At 43.7% G+C, this 16,441-nt stretch overlaps 1 protein-coding gene and 1 non-coding gene across 2 annotated transcripts in view; both read right to left on the bottom strand.

Annotated features, from left to right (window-relative positions):
- Nucleotides 1-6,721, bottom strand: part of htr1fa (5-hydroxytryptamine (serotonin) receptor 1Fa) — a 33,067-nt gene extending 26,346 nt beyond the window's left edge. Inside the window, exon 1 of the mRNA XM_057045590.1 lies at nt 6,034-6,721. The gene's annotated coding sequence lies outside the window, so the exon portion shown is untranslated. The remainder of the gene's footprint in view (nt 1-6,033) is intronic.
- Nucleotides 6,722-13,064: 6,343 nt separating this feature from the next.
- Nucleotides 13,065-13,138, bottom strand: trnat-agu (transfer RNA threonine (anticodon AGU)). The gene has a single exon. It is a non-coding gene; the product is annotated as a tRNA-Thr (tRNA).
- Between the last annotated feature and the right edge of the window lie 3,303 nt (nt 13,139-16,441).

Consider the following 16,441-nt stretch of genomic DNA (forward strand, 5'->3'; position numbering starts at 1 on the left):
CAACATTTATACATTGGTGCATCTTAACAACAGGTGCAGTCTATTTGTATGCAGATGGTCTGTCGTCTATTGACACCCTCCCACTCTGTGAGCTCCACTGCAGCTGCAGCTTCCTGTACTGTCTATTTTTACGCAACCGGAGCTGTTAACATATTTACAGTTGACAATTAGCATAGGGCTCAGCTCTGACTGATTGCCTGGCATGAAATGTTTTCTATTTAGTCATAAAACCAACCATAAACCCCGAGGTCATCGCAGTTAAGCTGAGAGTTCATTTCCTTTGACCGGGGTCGTATATTGAACCGTATGAGGAGCTTCATTTAATTTTAATGGCTTTTTTTTTTTGCGTAGGACAGTGGGGCAACTGAAATGTTGTAGAGACGCAAAAAGAGAGGAATTCTGAATTTAGGATTAATTGTCCACCATAAAGTATTAATAGCTAAATGGTGATCTATATTAGAAATGTTGCCATTATTCATTGTACATGTAGAAAAATATCACACCTTGTGATTATTGTGCTTGGTAGGTGGAGCAGGGGTCACAACCATTGGTGCCTTTGCCCTGAATAGTTGCACGCTGCTTGTCTGGCCAGAACAGCAGCCTTCAAGCTGCACCGAAGATCTCCGCAGTGGTCTGTAGTCTGCGTGTAATGGCGTGGAAAATTGCATCATTGGTAGCTGATAGCAACAATCTCGTCATAGTGGGTGTTTTCACTGAAGAAGACAGCGTTCTTGTATCACAAGTTTTAATGTGATTTAGTCACCTTTTCCATTCAAAATCTCTTGTTCTCCTCAAAAGGCTTATGAGGAAAGTATACCTCGTAACAAAAGATATGTCAATGACATTCGATGCTGTGAGTCGTTCTCTGGTGACAACGTCTAAACTTGTCCACAGTCTATCTTTCACAGTCTGAAAAAGTTAAATATGTCCATCCTCAAAATATCACTTTGCATTTTGCGCTTCCGACCGAGTTCTGCCTGTGTGGGAGGTTTTAATGAAACCTGTAACACTATGCCTCATGGAACTTCAAACCTCTGCCTTCATTAGACTGGCTTTCACTGCCATGATCAAATGCCCTTTGATGGAGCAAAAGCTGCTTCGACAACTTTCTTTCCCCACCCTGACCAACCATGCTTGCAGTTTGGGAAAGCTTTCAGGATATAAGTAGTTAAACCTGGTGGATTTTTCAAAAAAAATATTCAAGTTTCTGGTGGAAGTATCTAAAAATTGACATGAGCTTTGGGCATCTTAAAGCACTTATTAGTAAATGTCTGTGCCAGTGGAAACATTACCGCTGATTACAGTGGATTAAGCTATGTGTCGTCTCAGCGCAGCCAATGATCAAGATTCAAGATTCAGCACTGGATTGAAGAACCACCTCTCTAAAAGCTGAGGAAAGATGAGGTTTAAAGTCAGGCTTTCCAACGGAGAGTGTTGCACAGGAACAGAGGAGGACTCGCCTGACAACAGCCCAATCTGTGGTACATCACGACTGCTCTTATTTACGCTCACTTGTTAATTGAATGCAGAGAAAAGCTGCATATTCCGCCTCTGATGATAAGATTAGCCTTAACAAAAATAGAATTTGCTGTGTTTTCTTTTTCTTGCCTCCTCGAGGGAGCCGTAATTGTGTTTAAGCCTGTTTAAACCCTACCAACTGCCATTCTTTGTTTCTAAATCTGGCTTTTGGCTTCACTATTGCTTTATTCCCACCAGCTTTACGTGCCTTTAAAGTCTTATCCAAATTCTAACTGGCGTCAGGACGCAGTTTCCCTCAACAACCTGCTCTCTGGCAAACACGAAGGGTGATGAATTGCTTTCATGATTACATCCTGTTGAAATAAACAACATCTAATAATTTATTGAGCGGACAAAAATGTCGACAATAGTGTGAGGTTAAGGGTGAAAAGGTTGTGGTGGAATATATCTATAGGCAGCTGCTGATCTGTAGGGTTGACATCATCAGAGAGAGAGAGAGGGGCCTTTATATCCTCATCCTTTTGTGTACGCACTCCTGTGGTCCATATACACAGGCGGTTTATATGATTCTCTATTCTGGCATTACGTCAGACCTCCATCAGACCGCGATGCCCTGGTCAGCACTGTCACGGCAAGGTGACACTGCACTTGGTTGTGACTTCAGCATTTCTATGTGCCTGTTTTCTCTGGGTACTCCAGGTTCTTCCCAGAGTCCAAAAACATGCACATCAGATTGACTGGAGACTTCAAATCGTTCCCCGGTGTGTCTGAGTGAGTACTGAAAGGCTGGTGATGGACCGCTGTCCCGTCCAGGGTGAACCGGTCTGACAGATCTACTGCCCAAACTTGCTTTCTTACCAAGTTTAACATTGGTACCGGGCCCTGTAGATGTCCAGGCTCTGCATCTGCTGCGACATCAGGCAGCAGCTCTGTGCAACCACTGAAACAGCCCGTCTCCAACCTTGCATCTGCTCTTTAATATGACAGACCATTCAACAAAAGCAAGCAAAAACATTGATTAAAACCTTGTTTTGTCTGCATCTGGATCTGAGTTGGTCCCTCCTGCTCTGCTCACAGTAGACAGTTAAATAGCTCCAGTCAGTTATTGTCAGTCACAAAAGCTGTGAAACCTGCAGGCTGTACCTCCCCCGACAACAAGCTTAGCTAACGACTGTCTGGTGAATGCACGGAATAATTAGCACCTTTAATAGAATCTGGCCCTCTGGAGGCTTCAAATGTGTGCAAATGTTGCTGCAAGACAGAGCAAGAAAACTTCCTTCATGTCTGTCACACAAAAAGCTGATGATCCCCACACGAAGGAGTTTTGGCTGTGTTTTGATTTCAAGGTCAGTCAGAGGCACTGTGGAGGAACAGCATCCTCCCGAGTGCTTCTGACTGTTGCAAGAAAAAAAATGTAAAAAGCCTCAGACCTTCTTAGATTCTGTCACAGAAGCTCCATTATGATATTAGTATAAACAAAGGTTGAGAGGTTGCCAAAAAGGAAGTCAAGAACATTTATTTTGCCCTTTGTCCTTAGTGGAAGTGAAGGAATAAGTGGCATCTCATGGTAGGGAGGGTGGAGAGAGTCAGCAGCTGGACTCGAGAGTATCCTGACTGTCTGCCTCCAGCCCTGGAGGAGGAAGAAGTAAGGTCAGATTCTAACAAAGAATTGAAATAACCCTTAACCTCTAAAAACATCATGCTACTTGTTTGGAATGAAGCCATGTGAAGCCTTTCTTGCTAGTATGGCCTTTAGCAGCCTTATTAGGTCATGCTAAGAGCAAACAACAAGATTTCCTTGTCTAAACCACCCCTGCATGCTTCTGCTCAACAGTTCACCCCCAAAAAAACAAACCTGAAGTAAACCTGAAGTAAACCTGAGTTACTTTTGCTGCCTGACAATTGCAACTGTCGTGGTCAGCTAAAGACGCCGTTGCTCAGCAGGAGGTCTCGGCTGTTTAAAATGCTTCCGTAAACTGATGGTTGTTACAAATGACAGGAAAATTAGATCCTGCCCACCTTCATTTAGTTCATGTTGGTGATGAGGAGGGGGCCCTTTGATAGAAATTCTAAATTGGGCTTTAGGTTTAGTGAAATTATCTTTTTTTTTCACTTGATCACACAGGTTATCACACGATTGTTGCGCAATGGCTTCCACTAAAGGCCTCGAAATTGTTGAGGATACTCAAACAAAAACGTTTTATTTGGTAAAACATAATATTACAGTTTCCAGTAAACAGGCGTTCACCCACATCCGCCCCGTTCCGCTCATCCGTTAAATCTAAAGTCACAGCTGCATGAGGCTTTGATGATCTAATGCATAATTATTGAGGGAACACTGCGAGGTTGGAGAAATAATTGGTTTGTGAAGAACACAAGTACAGCCTGAGGCTGTGGGGGGTAGGACTGCGTGAAAAAAAGAATGAAATCTGAAACACTTGTAGCTGGATGGCAGGTAGCCAACGTCAGAATGAATTTACGTGTATATCATTGACATCGAGGCCGAGCAGTTCTGTTTGCGAACAATGTTCCTAATTCGATGGAATTAGACTGTGGGAGAACGCTGCCATGTTGTAAAAGAAATTTCAATAAGTGTCTTGTCCTTCAAATATCTGTCCTGGTACTAACTAGAAAGACTCTTATAAATAATGTCTTGTCCGTGTCCTCCAGTTTTAAAGTGTTGCATATTGAGAGCATTTTCGATTTCAATCGGTAGTTTACAAAGACATCATCAGTTGCCCCTGGATGTTATTATCAGTCACTGGGAGGTCATGGGCGAATGTGGGCTGGTACTTTAGTCACAGTGGAGCGATTCCAGCAGGATTCACTGTCAAGATGAGCTGGAAACATCCTCTAATGGAATCAGAAGCATCGCTGCTGACGTGGACAACCAGCACAGCTGCTAAGCGGTTGTGTTGGGAGAAAATGGCACCTGAACGCAGCCAGAGCACCCAGAACTTTCCCTGCTCGTGTTTACAGCCACATTGCCGCATTTCTCTCCTCGCTTTTTTATTGAGACAGATGCACGGAAGCACCTGCATGACCACCGCCATCATCGAAGCTTGCTGTGGAGGGGGGGGGGGGGGATGTTAGAGGTCCCACGTTATAAATGGCAGCACCAGAATGTGAGCACCAGAGGGAAGAGAATGAAAGTGCATCCAGGTGCAACCTCAGTTCCCTGTGACATTTAAGCAGCCTCTTTCTAACATTTTATAGCAGATCAGAGTAAGAACGCCAAATAAAGGACTTTATATGTGTATATCGGTTGTTTTGTCCTTACAGTGACTTTTGTTTGTGTTGATTAACAGACAGGTTAGTTCAGCCACCACCTCCTCGAGTGTTTACTTCTCGACGTAGAGACATAACAAAATTATACGCACATGCAACAAAAGGAGTGAATAATTCTGCGGGATTCAGAATCCGGAATGTGTTGTCATGGACTGCAGAATTTATTTAATTATTCATTTATTTATTTTATTTCTGCCATATTCAGATTAAGCTGTCACAACAACAGAACATCAGTCATTTATTTTAGAGCAGACAGATGGTTTCCTGGAGTTAGACAGTGGAAATAAAATATGTGCGCTGAAGTTGAAACAATCTATCTGGCAAGAATCAGCATGAGGCGTCACAACAAATAACGATTAACAACAAAAAGAGACTTTCTGAGGCTTGGCTTTCTTTTGCTAAACTTAAAGCTTCCTTTACTGGACCAGTGCTGGTTTATCAGCCTGAGACTTCTAAACTAACTTCAGAGGCTCCCTTTTCATTCCCTCAGCAGCTCTCACCCTGAAAAGAGTGAAATGTTACAAAAAAAATCCTAAAATACAAAGCGCCAAGCAAGGCATCACTCAGAGAAAAGAAAACTCAAAGGGATTTTTACTTTTACTTTAGTTCCACCACCTCTTTTTATCATCAAGTTTATCTGCTGTGTGAACTCTCTGGACTGTGATTGGTGTAACTGTCAAGTGAGAGGACCAGATGTGGGATGCTGTTGCATTGTGTCAGGATGCTCTCACTGAAAAAGAGGAGCCTAATTGGCCAAACCCTCAGCGGTGCCCACATGAGCAGTATCTGTGGTAACTTGTTGTTACCCTCAGCACTCCGCTGAGCTCATTAGAAAGCAGCAGCGTCAGAAATTTCCGGTCAACACACACAGCGTTACTCCGAATGGAACATCAAACCTGTAAATATTAGCATGTTGGCTTTGACAGATCCTTTTTTTATTAGAAAATAAACAATTGCTTTATTCTCTTAATACAGGGGTGGCCAACCAGTCCGAGCCTAAGAGCCACATTTTTTACTGTGTTATCGCAAAGAGCCACATCACACACATGGGCACACATGAACATCACCTCATCCCTTCCTCACACACACAGACCTCTGCTTAGCCAGATTTATTGTAAATGTCACACACCAACATGATAATGACAGAATTTGACTTCTACAGACCACGGGCCAGTCATTTTCAACAATGAACATTGTGTGCACTGTCTCACACACACAAACTCCACAAACAAAAATATAATAATTTAAAAAAAAAAATTCTCTTACTATGTATGTTGCTTAGTGGGACTTCTGGCATTCCTTGCTTTGAACAATCCTCTTCAAATCTGGCTTGTATTCAGTTGTTGCCAGGCAGTTGGAACAGATCGATGCTTTGGTTTCACGTGTTTTAGGGTAGAAAACACAGACTCGCAGACGTATGTTGACCCAAATATTGACAGTATCTTAAGCGCAGCCCGTTTGACATTGGGCTATTTTTCCATTGGCACACTTTTCCAGAACTCAATGGCCCCTTCCCTTAAAGCAGGTTTCAGTTGGTTCTCCTCACAAAGATTGATCATCTCCAACTCAGCTGCAGCCTCACCTGTGACTAGCGGGGCTTTAAAACAGTGCGTCTCCACATTAAAAGGGGCAACGAGGAATGCAATCTGTGGCCTTTTCAGTTGTAGATCACGGAACCGGGTCACGAAGCTTTCGTGCATTGTTCCTGCCATTTTGAAGGCGAACTTGACACTAATTGTTTACTCAAAAGATCTCGTCCCTACTGAGAAACTTTGCGGTATTTTCATCTAACGCGCATGCGCTTTTGGCGAAAGTACCGTATTGAACTCAAGCGAAGCGAACACGCACATTAAAAAAACACAAACCCAAACTTCGATATGAACGTTAGAGCCGCATGAAACCAGGCAAAGAGCCGCCTGCGGCTCGGGAGCCGCGGGTTGGCCAGGCCTGTCTTAATATGAGCTCTGCTTTTTCTGTTCTGCAGGTTTTCACACATGAAAATTATTGGGGAAAAAAACACGATTTACAGCCTCTTTTTGTTCCATCTTTTTTTCTCACGGTGCATAATTTGCTGATTCTTCCTTCTTTTTCTGGAAAACTGCAGCCTGATATGTGAGGTTGATGAAAAGCCCAGTGGGCTCATCCCTGTTTCTGCGAGCCACTCTGGGACCCAGCAGATGAGACATATGGACTGAAGATACAAATAGCAGTCAAGGTTAAGAGAGTGTTGCCTCTGAAAAATGCACCAGACGCTTGTTGCCATGGATTTTTTATTTTTTTTTGTCTTGCATGCTGCAACAGTTTACTCAGGGAGTTTTGGTATTTGTGGGCAGGATTAGAGCATGAAAATTAAGATGAATGTATGGAGCAGTGCAGGTGGGGTTTAGGGAATCGATAGGGATCTTTACAGTTTACACTTTATCTTCACCCTCGGTGGATGCTGCAACACTAAAATCTCCCAGAAGATACTGACCATTTGTGAGCTCTAAACCTGAAGAACTAGTCCATGAATAAAGGAAATATAAATAATTCAGAGTGTGGGTTCAGCTAGAGCCCTTCCTGCAGCTGACGCAGGTTCGAATCCTGCTCGGGACACTTGTCACATGTTGCCAGTTTCCCCGCCCCTTGTTTCATCTCTATCAGATAAAGAATAAGATGAAAAAATAAAAAGAAGTTTTGTGAGCACAAATACTATATAAATCAAATGATTTATGTGTGATACATAATGTTGTAAGACCATGTGTCATTAAAGCAGATGCTTTTGTGGATGTACTCCAGTGGTCCAGCTTATGGATTCTGGGGAGATGATAAAGGTCATGTGACACAGTGCAAATGGGATGCATGTGGTGGGAGGAAGAGGCATTCCAGATGTGGAGGGCAGAGGTGCTACAAATTCTCACAGAATTTCGGAACCAATGATGAAGCCAGTTTACCCATCATCGTCATCGTCATCGTCATCGTCGTCGTCGTCGTTGTCGTCGTCGTCACCATCATCATCTTCTTCATCATCATCATCATCATCATCATCATCATCATCATCATCTTCTTCTTCATCATCATCATCATCACTACCCATTTTGTTTTTGAAACATTTTAATGTAAATGAATGAACACAGCAGTTTAAGTCTCGCGCCAGTGGCTCCATGGATTTTTACATTTCGCAGCTTTTGAGACAGTTTGAGCTAAAAGAACGTGCAGTGTGTTGCTGGTTGATGTTCAGACGGAGGTGTTGAAACCAGAAGTGTCAGACTCACAGTTTATGGACGAGGTTGTCTTTCAAAGTTTCCCCACTCTGTTGTTCCACTGTCTTTAACTTTCTCTCAATGAAATATTGCTCCCTTCCTGCGCCGCATAATCACATCTGAACTCCACAGCGCTATGACCACCATCACTGCTACTGTTTGCAGCGGGGAGATAAAAACAGCTGGATGGGAAAAAAATGGCGAGCGGAGTCGGTGCCCTGCGGTGGGAAAAGCGGCATCAGGAAGGAAAAACCTTTGGATTTCAAATGTGCTTCACACAAACGCTTTACATGCTTATTTAGATCCAGAATGGCAGAATGAGAGCAATTCTCAAGGGTCCACGGGAGACACGTGCGCCATTACGGGACCAGCTTCCCCATGTTCCCCAAGAACATTTAGTGTGGCAAATGTGATCAATGCTGCAGCCATCCATTAGGGGAGAGCTTTAGCTTTATATTTATGGATGTAAGTGCCTGCAGGTAATGAGCTGGAGGATGCACACTGAAGCCTACACACTGGACCTTTCAGAGCTGAAATAATCATAATCAATAATGTCCTTACAGTAACATTAAGGCAAGCTGGATGCACCATAACCACTTTTATCTGATGTTTTATGAGGGTCTTTAAACATTTTTTATGATATAAGCTGAAGTGGTAATAAATGGAAAATATTAATTAAACTTATTTATATAACAATGGAGTCACTTATGATTCCTGTGGCAAAAATCAACAGCATTTCAATTCATTATTAATTGATAATTAAGGGCATGAACAGCTTCTTGTGTGGAGAGGAAAGAATGATGGGATATATTGCTTGGATCAGTTGGGGAGCATTCATTTTTGCAGTGCATTGTGGGATATGGGAGTGCACTAAATTGGGGACAGCAATCCACACTTAACATTTGGACGACCCTACAAAATCGTATAGGGGTGATTTTGGTCACAGCTGCTCCCTTTTGAAGCATCCAAAGCCATAAAGCCTTTTCATACAGTTCATCATCATGCCACTTCCAGAAGTTCTCTGACGACTCTGCTGCTGTCGTCCTCATCACTGATGAGGATGATACGGAGTACAGAGGACCCCCCGCCTGCACCTTTGAACATCCTGGGAACGGACATCGACGTGGTGAAGACCTATAAGTACCTGGGTGTTCACTTAAACAATAACTGGACTGGACACACAACACAGACGCCCTTGTCAAGAAGGGCAATAGCAGACTGTTCCTGCTCAGGAGGCTGAGGTCTTTTGGAGTGCAGGGACCACTCCTGAGGACTCTGGTGGGATCAGCCATCTTCTACGGGATTGTCTGCTGGTCCAGGAGCATCACGGTCAGGGACAGGAGGAGGATGGACAGACTGGTATGGAGGGCCAGCTCTGTCCTGGGATGTCCCCTGGACTCAGTGGAGGTGGTGGGAAACGGAAGGATGATGGCTAAGCTGTCATCCATGTTGAACAACACGTCCCACCCCCTACAGGACACCCTGGCAGCACCAGGCAGCTCTGTCAGTGAGCGGCTGCCGTCTGAATATTATATATTCTGAGATGTATATTGTATTCACCCTCTGTACTATGTACAGGTATACAAGGGCCGATTATCCATTTATCTTGGATTATTGTATATGTGCATCCTTTTTTTGTATATTTTCTATTATCTCACATTTTATTTTCCTTTGTCTTTTTTTCTCTGCGTGCTTTTGCTGCTGTTGTGCTGTAAATTTCCCCGTGTGTGACAAATAAAGGAAATCTGAATCTGAATAAAGCTAAAAGAAGATTGGGAGGAAGAAGAGCTGTGTGACTTCACTTTCAGATAACATATGGCTACAAAAACACAACAAAGGCAAGTGAGTCCATACGGTTGTCCATGTCAGTGCGGCTGCGGCGTTAACATCTATTTCCATGTTCAGAATGTTTATATTCTAGCAGGAGAACAGATGCTGCACTTGTTAATTAAAAATATGATCGATTCAGGCGCTTCTCAGCAAATTGCCTCTTCCATGTGTTTGGCTTCGCTGGGCAACGAGCGCAGTATTTTTCAAAACCTCAGCTGTGCCTGAACTGCTCCGGTGGAAGCAGCCACGTTTTATCGCCTCCCTCAAGTTAAATTAAAGAAAACAATTCTTTTGCAAAGACAAGTGGAGGCCAGGGTATTTAAAGCTCGCTGCTCCATCAAGCCAGCCCAGCAGTTTATGAGCCCCGATGGTCTGACGAGGAGCGTCTCTACTCTCATAAGTTCAAAAGTAATGTACTACCGAGGTCTTTGATTTCTATCTAGAACAAAAGACAAAGGAATTCTTAACCAAGAAAGAAAATTTCCAAGTATTCCTTCTATCAGCTAAATAAAACACTGACCACTTCTATTTTTCAGTTTCAGTTGCAAATATCCTTCAGTCCCCCTCTTTGTTGACACTACAAGGTCTGTTAACTTTGAGCTTTTGTTTATTTATTTATTATCTTGTCTTTTCCCTCAAGCACTCAAAGAGCACCAACTTATGAGCGCAGTGCTTCTGTTTGCCCAGTCGTATTTTATGCTTTTGAAATTTCTCTGATGAATCTCGCCATTGTTGACGGCATCTGAAGCCCTGTGAAACTGCCCCCCAGCAAACACAAAGCCACAGGTCACTTGGAGGTTTTTGAGACTAAAGAGCAATCGAGGCTTGAGATGATAGTCTGAAGATTTGAGGAGCTGACTTTTTGGGGCCAAAAGCAGCTGCTGTCATCCATGATGTGCCCAACACAACGGCCCCAAGCCTTAAACGATGATTCGTATATAAATGTCAGGTTAACTAAGTGGACAAAATCGTTGATCCGTCCCCACAACAGTGCGAGAAGTTTTGACAAAACCAGATTGGAAATGTAATGACGTCTTAACTCTACCAATCACAATTTTTGCAAGGTTTCGAGAGATGCCCTACAATCCACCCCCAGGAGAGGTCACTTTGATGTGCTACCACTCCTTTACCTGAGTAAATTAAGATTAAAAGGATTTAACGTGGAGGGTGCAGCAGGACACAGCAGAGACTGGAGTGTGAAGAGGAGAAAGAGGACACCTTTAGCACCCGCTAAAGTCTGTAGTGGTGGATAATTGAGTGGAGGAAATGAAGACCGCGTTCAAGTCACTGGAATTTCACTATAAACCACCAATTTACAACAAAGGTTACTTTCTGTTGCTAATCCTCGCAGAGAGACGCTTGTGTTTTCTGATATCATAACACAGTCACCACATTTCTCTTATCAAAGACAGCAGATTCTGTTTACAGTCAGCTATTTTATCACCTCCTTACACACATCACACCGCCTTTCTATCCTGTGTGATGTTCAGGCCAACATACTGAGAGGAACCTGTGGGTCGTGACGTTGATGTTACATTGACGCGCATCGCATACCTAAAGATGGAAACAGTCATCACAGAGGCATCTGTTGACAGGATAGGGTGTCCAAAAGCGGAGGGAATACGGCTCAGGAACTGTCAAACCGCGCTTCAAATTTTACAGGTTGCATTTTTTTCACAGATTAAATATTTAAACTCTTCTGGACTCTTGTGGACTTGGACAAAGGCTAGAACACTGGGAGTTTAAGAGTGACCAGAATTTGAGAAATGATGACTGGCCTACAGCGATGGGGCTATAAAGCTTATCGGGGAATCTACACAGTACTGGGACGTTGGAAAACATGTCTGGTACAGTATGTATATATACAGCACATATGTAATCCAGTCAAGCATTGATTGATTTACCCTACAGGAACATGCTGCTGGGGAAAATAATCAATGCAGAGGGAGGAATAAATCTGACTAATTACTGTCAGTCAGACTGCTAGCAGAGAACATGTTCCATATCTCTTTGTGATAAAGGAAACACCAGGTTCTCCAGTGGAGATCAGGTCAGCTGGGGATAAAATCAGATGAATTTACAGTGACAGTCTAACACAATCCCTAGGAAGGCCGTAGTGTTCATAGTGTGGGGGTCTACAGGAAGAGGAGGGTGGTAACGAAACAACATCAGTTAAACTGCGCAGGAAAAACAGTCTGAATGTACCAAGGGTACCAGGGTATGAACTCAGCCAGAGATCTTTAAAGTGGCATCTTCGTGTGGATGAAGACGTAAATGTTAGACATATTTAAAATGTTGAGCACATTTATTCTAGATTGACGCTTTTGGTTTACATCCATATGTCTCCTCAGAACAACCATATGTGATGCATTTTGATGCGTCTATCACTTCATTTATTCATGTTACAGAGAATCTGAGAACTTTCTCACTTATCAACCTGCGCTTTTCTACACGAGATAGTTAATAACTTTTGATAAAAACCAGCCCATAAAGGGAATGTGTTTGTTTGTTTTTCATTCTGCAGAGAAAGAGGAACAAACGCTTCACCGCAGTGAACCTTTTCATCATTCAAATGTCACGAGGCACTGTAGATATGCTGGCCATGAATAGTCATGAATATCCTCAAGATAAAATGAACTGGAGAGAAATAAAGCAAAAGCTGGTCAAATTCAGATACCAGGGAGTCCAAGTGGGCCACAGGCTGAAGAGGTTAATCAGCATGGATGTCTACAAAATGAGCCTGAGCCAGATTTTAGGGGTGGGGGCCTTCAATGGATGCAACCGGATGCTCCAGATGCTCTGTCAAATTTTGCTGCGAGCACTTTCTTTGTTGCTGTTGTGTGCTGGAACCCAGGCGTCGAGACGTACGATGCCAAAAACAGGCTCACAGTTGCCATCCTGGAGGAGGTGATGGAAGAGGAGGCTGGCTAAATTGCTGACTATCATGGACAACACCTCGCACCTCCTCCACAAATCCTAAACACAGGACCACCTTCAAGAGCGGACTGATTCAAAGATACGAAGCAGAAGCATGTTCCTTCCGGCTGCCAGTCAAGATTCACGATCCCAGTGTTATGAGCACAAATTTTACAGCAGGAATGAGCTGGAAAAAATTCTGAAACATTAAAATCCATCTTAAATTGGAACATGAGCAATGCATTTGCTTAATAAGATGGATTTTTTTTACTGTCCATGTACACAAATAATCATTGGGCGTATTAAGAAAGGCACTGCTGGGATTTGAACCCAGGATCTCCTGTTTACTAGACAGGCGCTTTGACCAGCTAAGCCACAGCACCACGTATGCGCTGCTTCATGTGGGAAATACACACATGCACACACGCACACACACATTTTCTGTTACTTTGTTATGTTAACAGCCTGGGATTTTTATTTTTATTACCCTTTTTTATGTGGATTGTGAAGCAGCACGTCGGAAATGAGGTGAAGGAGAGCCAAAATGAGCAGGAAGAGGAGGAGGAGGAGGAAAGCCCTCCTTCCTCCCCCAACACATTTCCAAACTTCCTTTATTTCCTATTTTGCTTGACAAAATCTTTTAATAAAAATGTGTGTGTGTGTGTGTGTGTGTGTGTGCGTGCGTGCGTGCGTGCGTGCGTGCGTGCGTGCGTGCGTGCGTGCGTGCGTGTGTGTGTGTGTGTGTGTGTGTGACCTGACTGGTGAAAACAAGTTTTTTTTTAACTCAACTCTAAAACTACCCTGTGGGGATCGTTTTAGTTTGTGTTGTTGTGCATGGATGAGAACACAGTGGGCAACAAAGTGAGAAACTTCTGTTTCACAATCTTTGTGTTCTACAAAGAGCCGTTAAGGCAAGATTTCAGGTCAATATAAACATTTTTTTTCCCCCGGTCCCACATCCCCAGTCTGAAAAGACATTTAACTTTACTGGATAACACTTTTGCCAAATCTTCACTTTTACAAAGGTAATTAGGTTCATTTGAAACACGCATGCAGATTTTGTGCCTTTTGAAGCTGAATTCCAGGGTAATTATTGAATGTGTGATACTGAAAACTGCCTCAGTCCTCAGTGGCAAATAAAAATAGCATGTCTGAGACTCCTGCAGAATGGTTTAGAAAGGTGAGGAAATGTATTAGTCGCACTTACTTCCCTATTATTATCGCCCCCTGCAGGGTTTGCAAGTTCCGGGACAAAAGTTTTATATTTAATTGTCGTGGATTTGGACAAAGTTTGAAAAGTAGTGGAAGAGATGTTCCCACCTGCTCCAATATCTGTGGCATGAAACTTAAGGCAACCTCTACTGAGTGTGGAGGGTTCCATGAACAGGATTTGCTGTCATTATTGTATGGCGCAGCAGGAAGTTGCTGCATGAGCTCAGGAAACACGAGATGATGGATGACTTCTTATTTCTTCAAGGTGAGCTGAAGATGACAAAATTAGGCCCTGTATTGGCCCTCCTGTGGCGAGAGCAGGTGATCTGTGAACAATTATATAATCTGAAGGCAAATGTGTGTCTCTACTCTTTAAAGCTTTTCACTTTTAGATGGAATCAGCGGGGCGAATTAGCCTTCATTTGCTCCTTCCCTCTGATCTGAGCTTTTCGTCCCCTCCTGTCTTTATCAGCCCTCATCAGAGGCCTGTTCTTTTCATCGGGAGATCAGAGGCTTGCAGCTCTGGTTCGTGCAGAAAATGGCCCTCATAAAGGGAGGAGGGGGAATGGGGGGGATTTTATTGTGTTGCCTCTTTTTTTACACATCTATGTAATTATCCTTTCCTTTATGTTATTGGCCACGCTGCTTTTATCATATCAGCACTTTGAATGTTGCAGAGGAAAGCCACATTCACAGTGAGATGTAACGCTTTCCTCGTGCCTCGCTGTCACTTCAGACCAGACCTGGGCTGCATAATACATCCAGAGTTGCCCCACTACCCCGACTGGCCTGGTGCTTATCAGTGTACCTCTGTGCCTGTCGACCATTAGTCTTTAAACAGCCCCGGCAGCACAATCAGGAGCAGAAACAGCCTCAATCCAACCGGTGCAGATAGCGCCATATGACTAAAGTTTTGCCACAGATGCCTGAGCATTTTCTTTAAATCCCTCGGCTGCTTCTTTTATTGACACCATCAGTCGAACCCCTAGAATTAATAAAGTTTCAGCAACCAAGAAATTGGTTTATTGCCTGGCAAGGATTAGCTGTAGACTCAGAGAATGAAGGATATTAAAAGACTTAAAAGCTTCGTATCAGGTCTAAAGGTCTTAAAACACCATCAGAAATATACTGCTAATACACTCTGGAAGAATGCTAAAAGTAGGTCTATATAAAAATTAAAATTAAAATTAGGAGCAAATTATCATTTGGGAAGAATGTAGGGGACATTTTTCAGATTTCCTTCCCACCTTTTTTTGCTTGTTTACAGATCCTACCGGCCAACACCAGCAGTCATGGCGGCAGAACAACATCCATTTCAATCATGAATGTTATTGAAGACAGACGTTGAAGTGAAACATGATGACGCAACTCTGACACTTCACAAAAGACAAACCGCCGCCGCTGCCGTCCCGATGGATAAAAACAGAACCTTCCGCTACCAAAACACACTGTGACTGTAACTGAACGCCGACCTCCAGCTCATGTTTCCCCTTTTTTGCTCGCACTTTAAACAAGATGTCTGGTCCAAAAGAATTAATAAATAAAAATTTTGCCCTTTGGAGATTCTGTCAAGCCGTTGGGTTTGCCCCGACGGACATTACCATCATGCTGCAACAACACCGTCCCACCCACAATAGACACAGCCTGAGCCACATGAGCGCCATGCCTGTATAGAAATGCATCGCCTGGTCTAAAAATAGGCTGCTGGATTCTGGTTTGACAGACAAGAAGCAGAAAAACAAGGGTTTTGTTTTGAAAATGTTGAAAGCTTTGCAGCACGTTGCGTTGCCTCTTACGCACTGACCCGTAGCGGAATGGCAGTTGTAGCAGCGTCCAACTCCACGGCGTGTTGCTGTTGTTGCTGTCAGCCGTAGAACGATAAGCGCACTTGCGAGCGTTAACGCTTGTAATTATGCATATTACATCGTCTTTTATGGTATTTGAGCAGCTGTCAGCGCTCTATAAGCACGAGTGGACGCAGCTATGTAAATAACCCGACATGAAGCGGAGCGCCACGAGCCTCTCATCAAAAACAGCTTACACGAGCGTGGCAGGAGGTGCCCCCTGCTGTGCACCTCTTTGACAGCGATGGGAGGAGCCACAGCGACCCTCCTTTCCACCCCTCTGTGCTTACAGCCCTGCGGCCTCCTGGTGTCCAGGTGATGCATGAACAGATGATGAACAGGTGGTGGCGGCGGGGTCTCGTGCACCTTCATGCACCAATATCTTGACTGAGATCCTCAGCGGCCGCCATGTCAATCTCCAGTTCTTCTTCCTGACGCCACAGTGGTGCACACTCTCCCAGGGTCTTGGTTTAATGTCCTCTGCTCATAGCAACATGTGGAGAATACATGTGTACGTCCCAACAAGCACAGCACAAATTTTGCTTGTTCAGTCAAGCGTGTGTCTTCACGCTGACCTCAAACGACGTTTTCATCATCATCTGCACGCGGAGTAGCTAACGAAGGCTGTTA

This window comes from Takifugu flavidus, chromosome 1, assembly GCF_003711565.1.
Source record: "Takifugu flavidus isolate HTHZ2018 chromosome 1, ASM371156v2, whole genome shotgun sequence".
NCBI classification, from domain to species: Eukaryota; Metazoa; Chordata; class Actinopteri; order Tetraodontiformes; family Tetraodontidae; genus Takifugu; species Takifugu flavidus.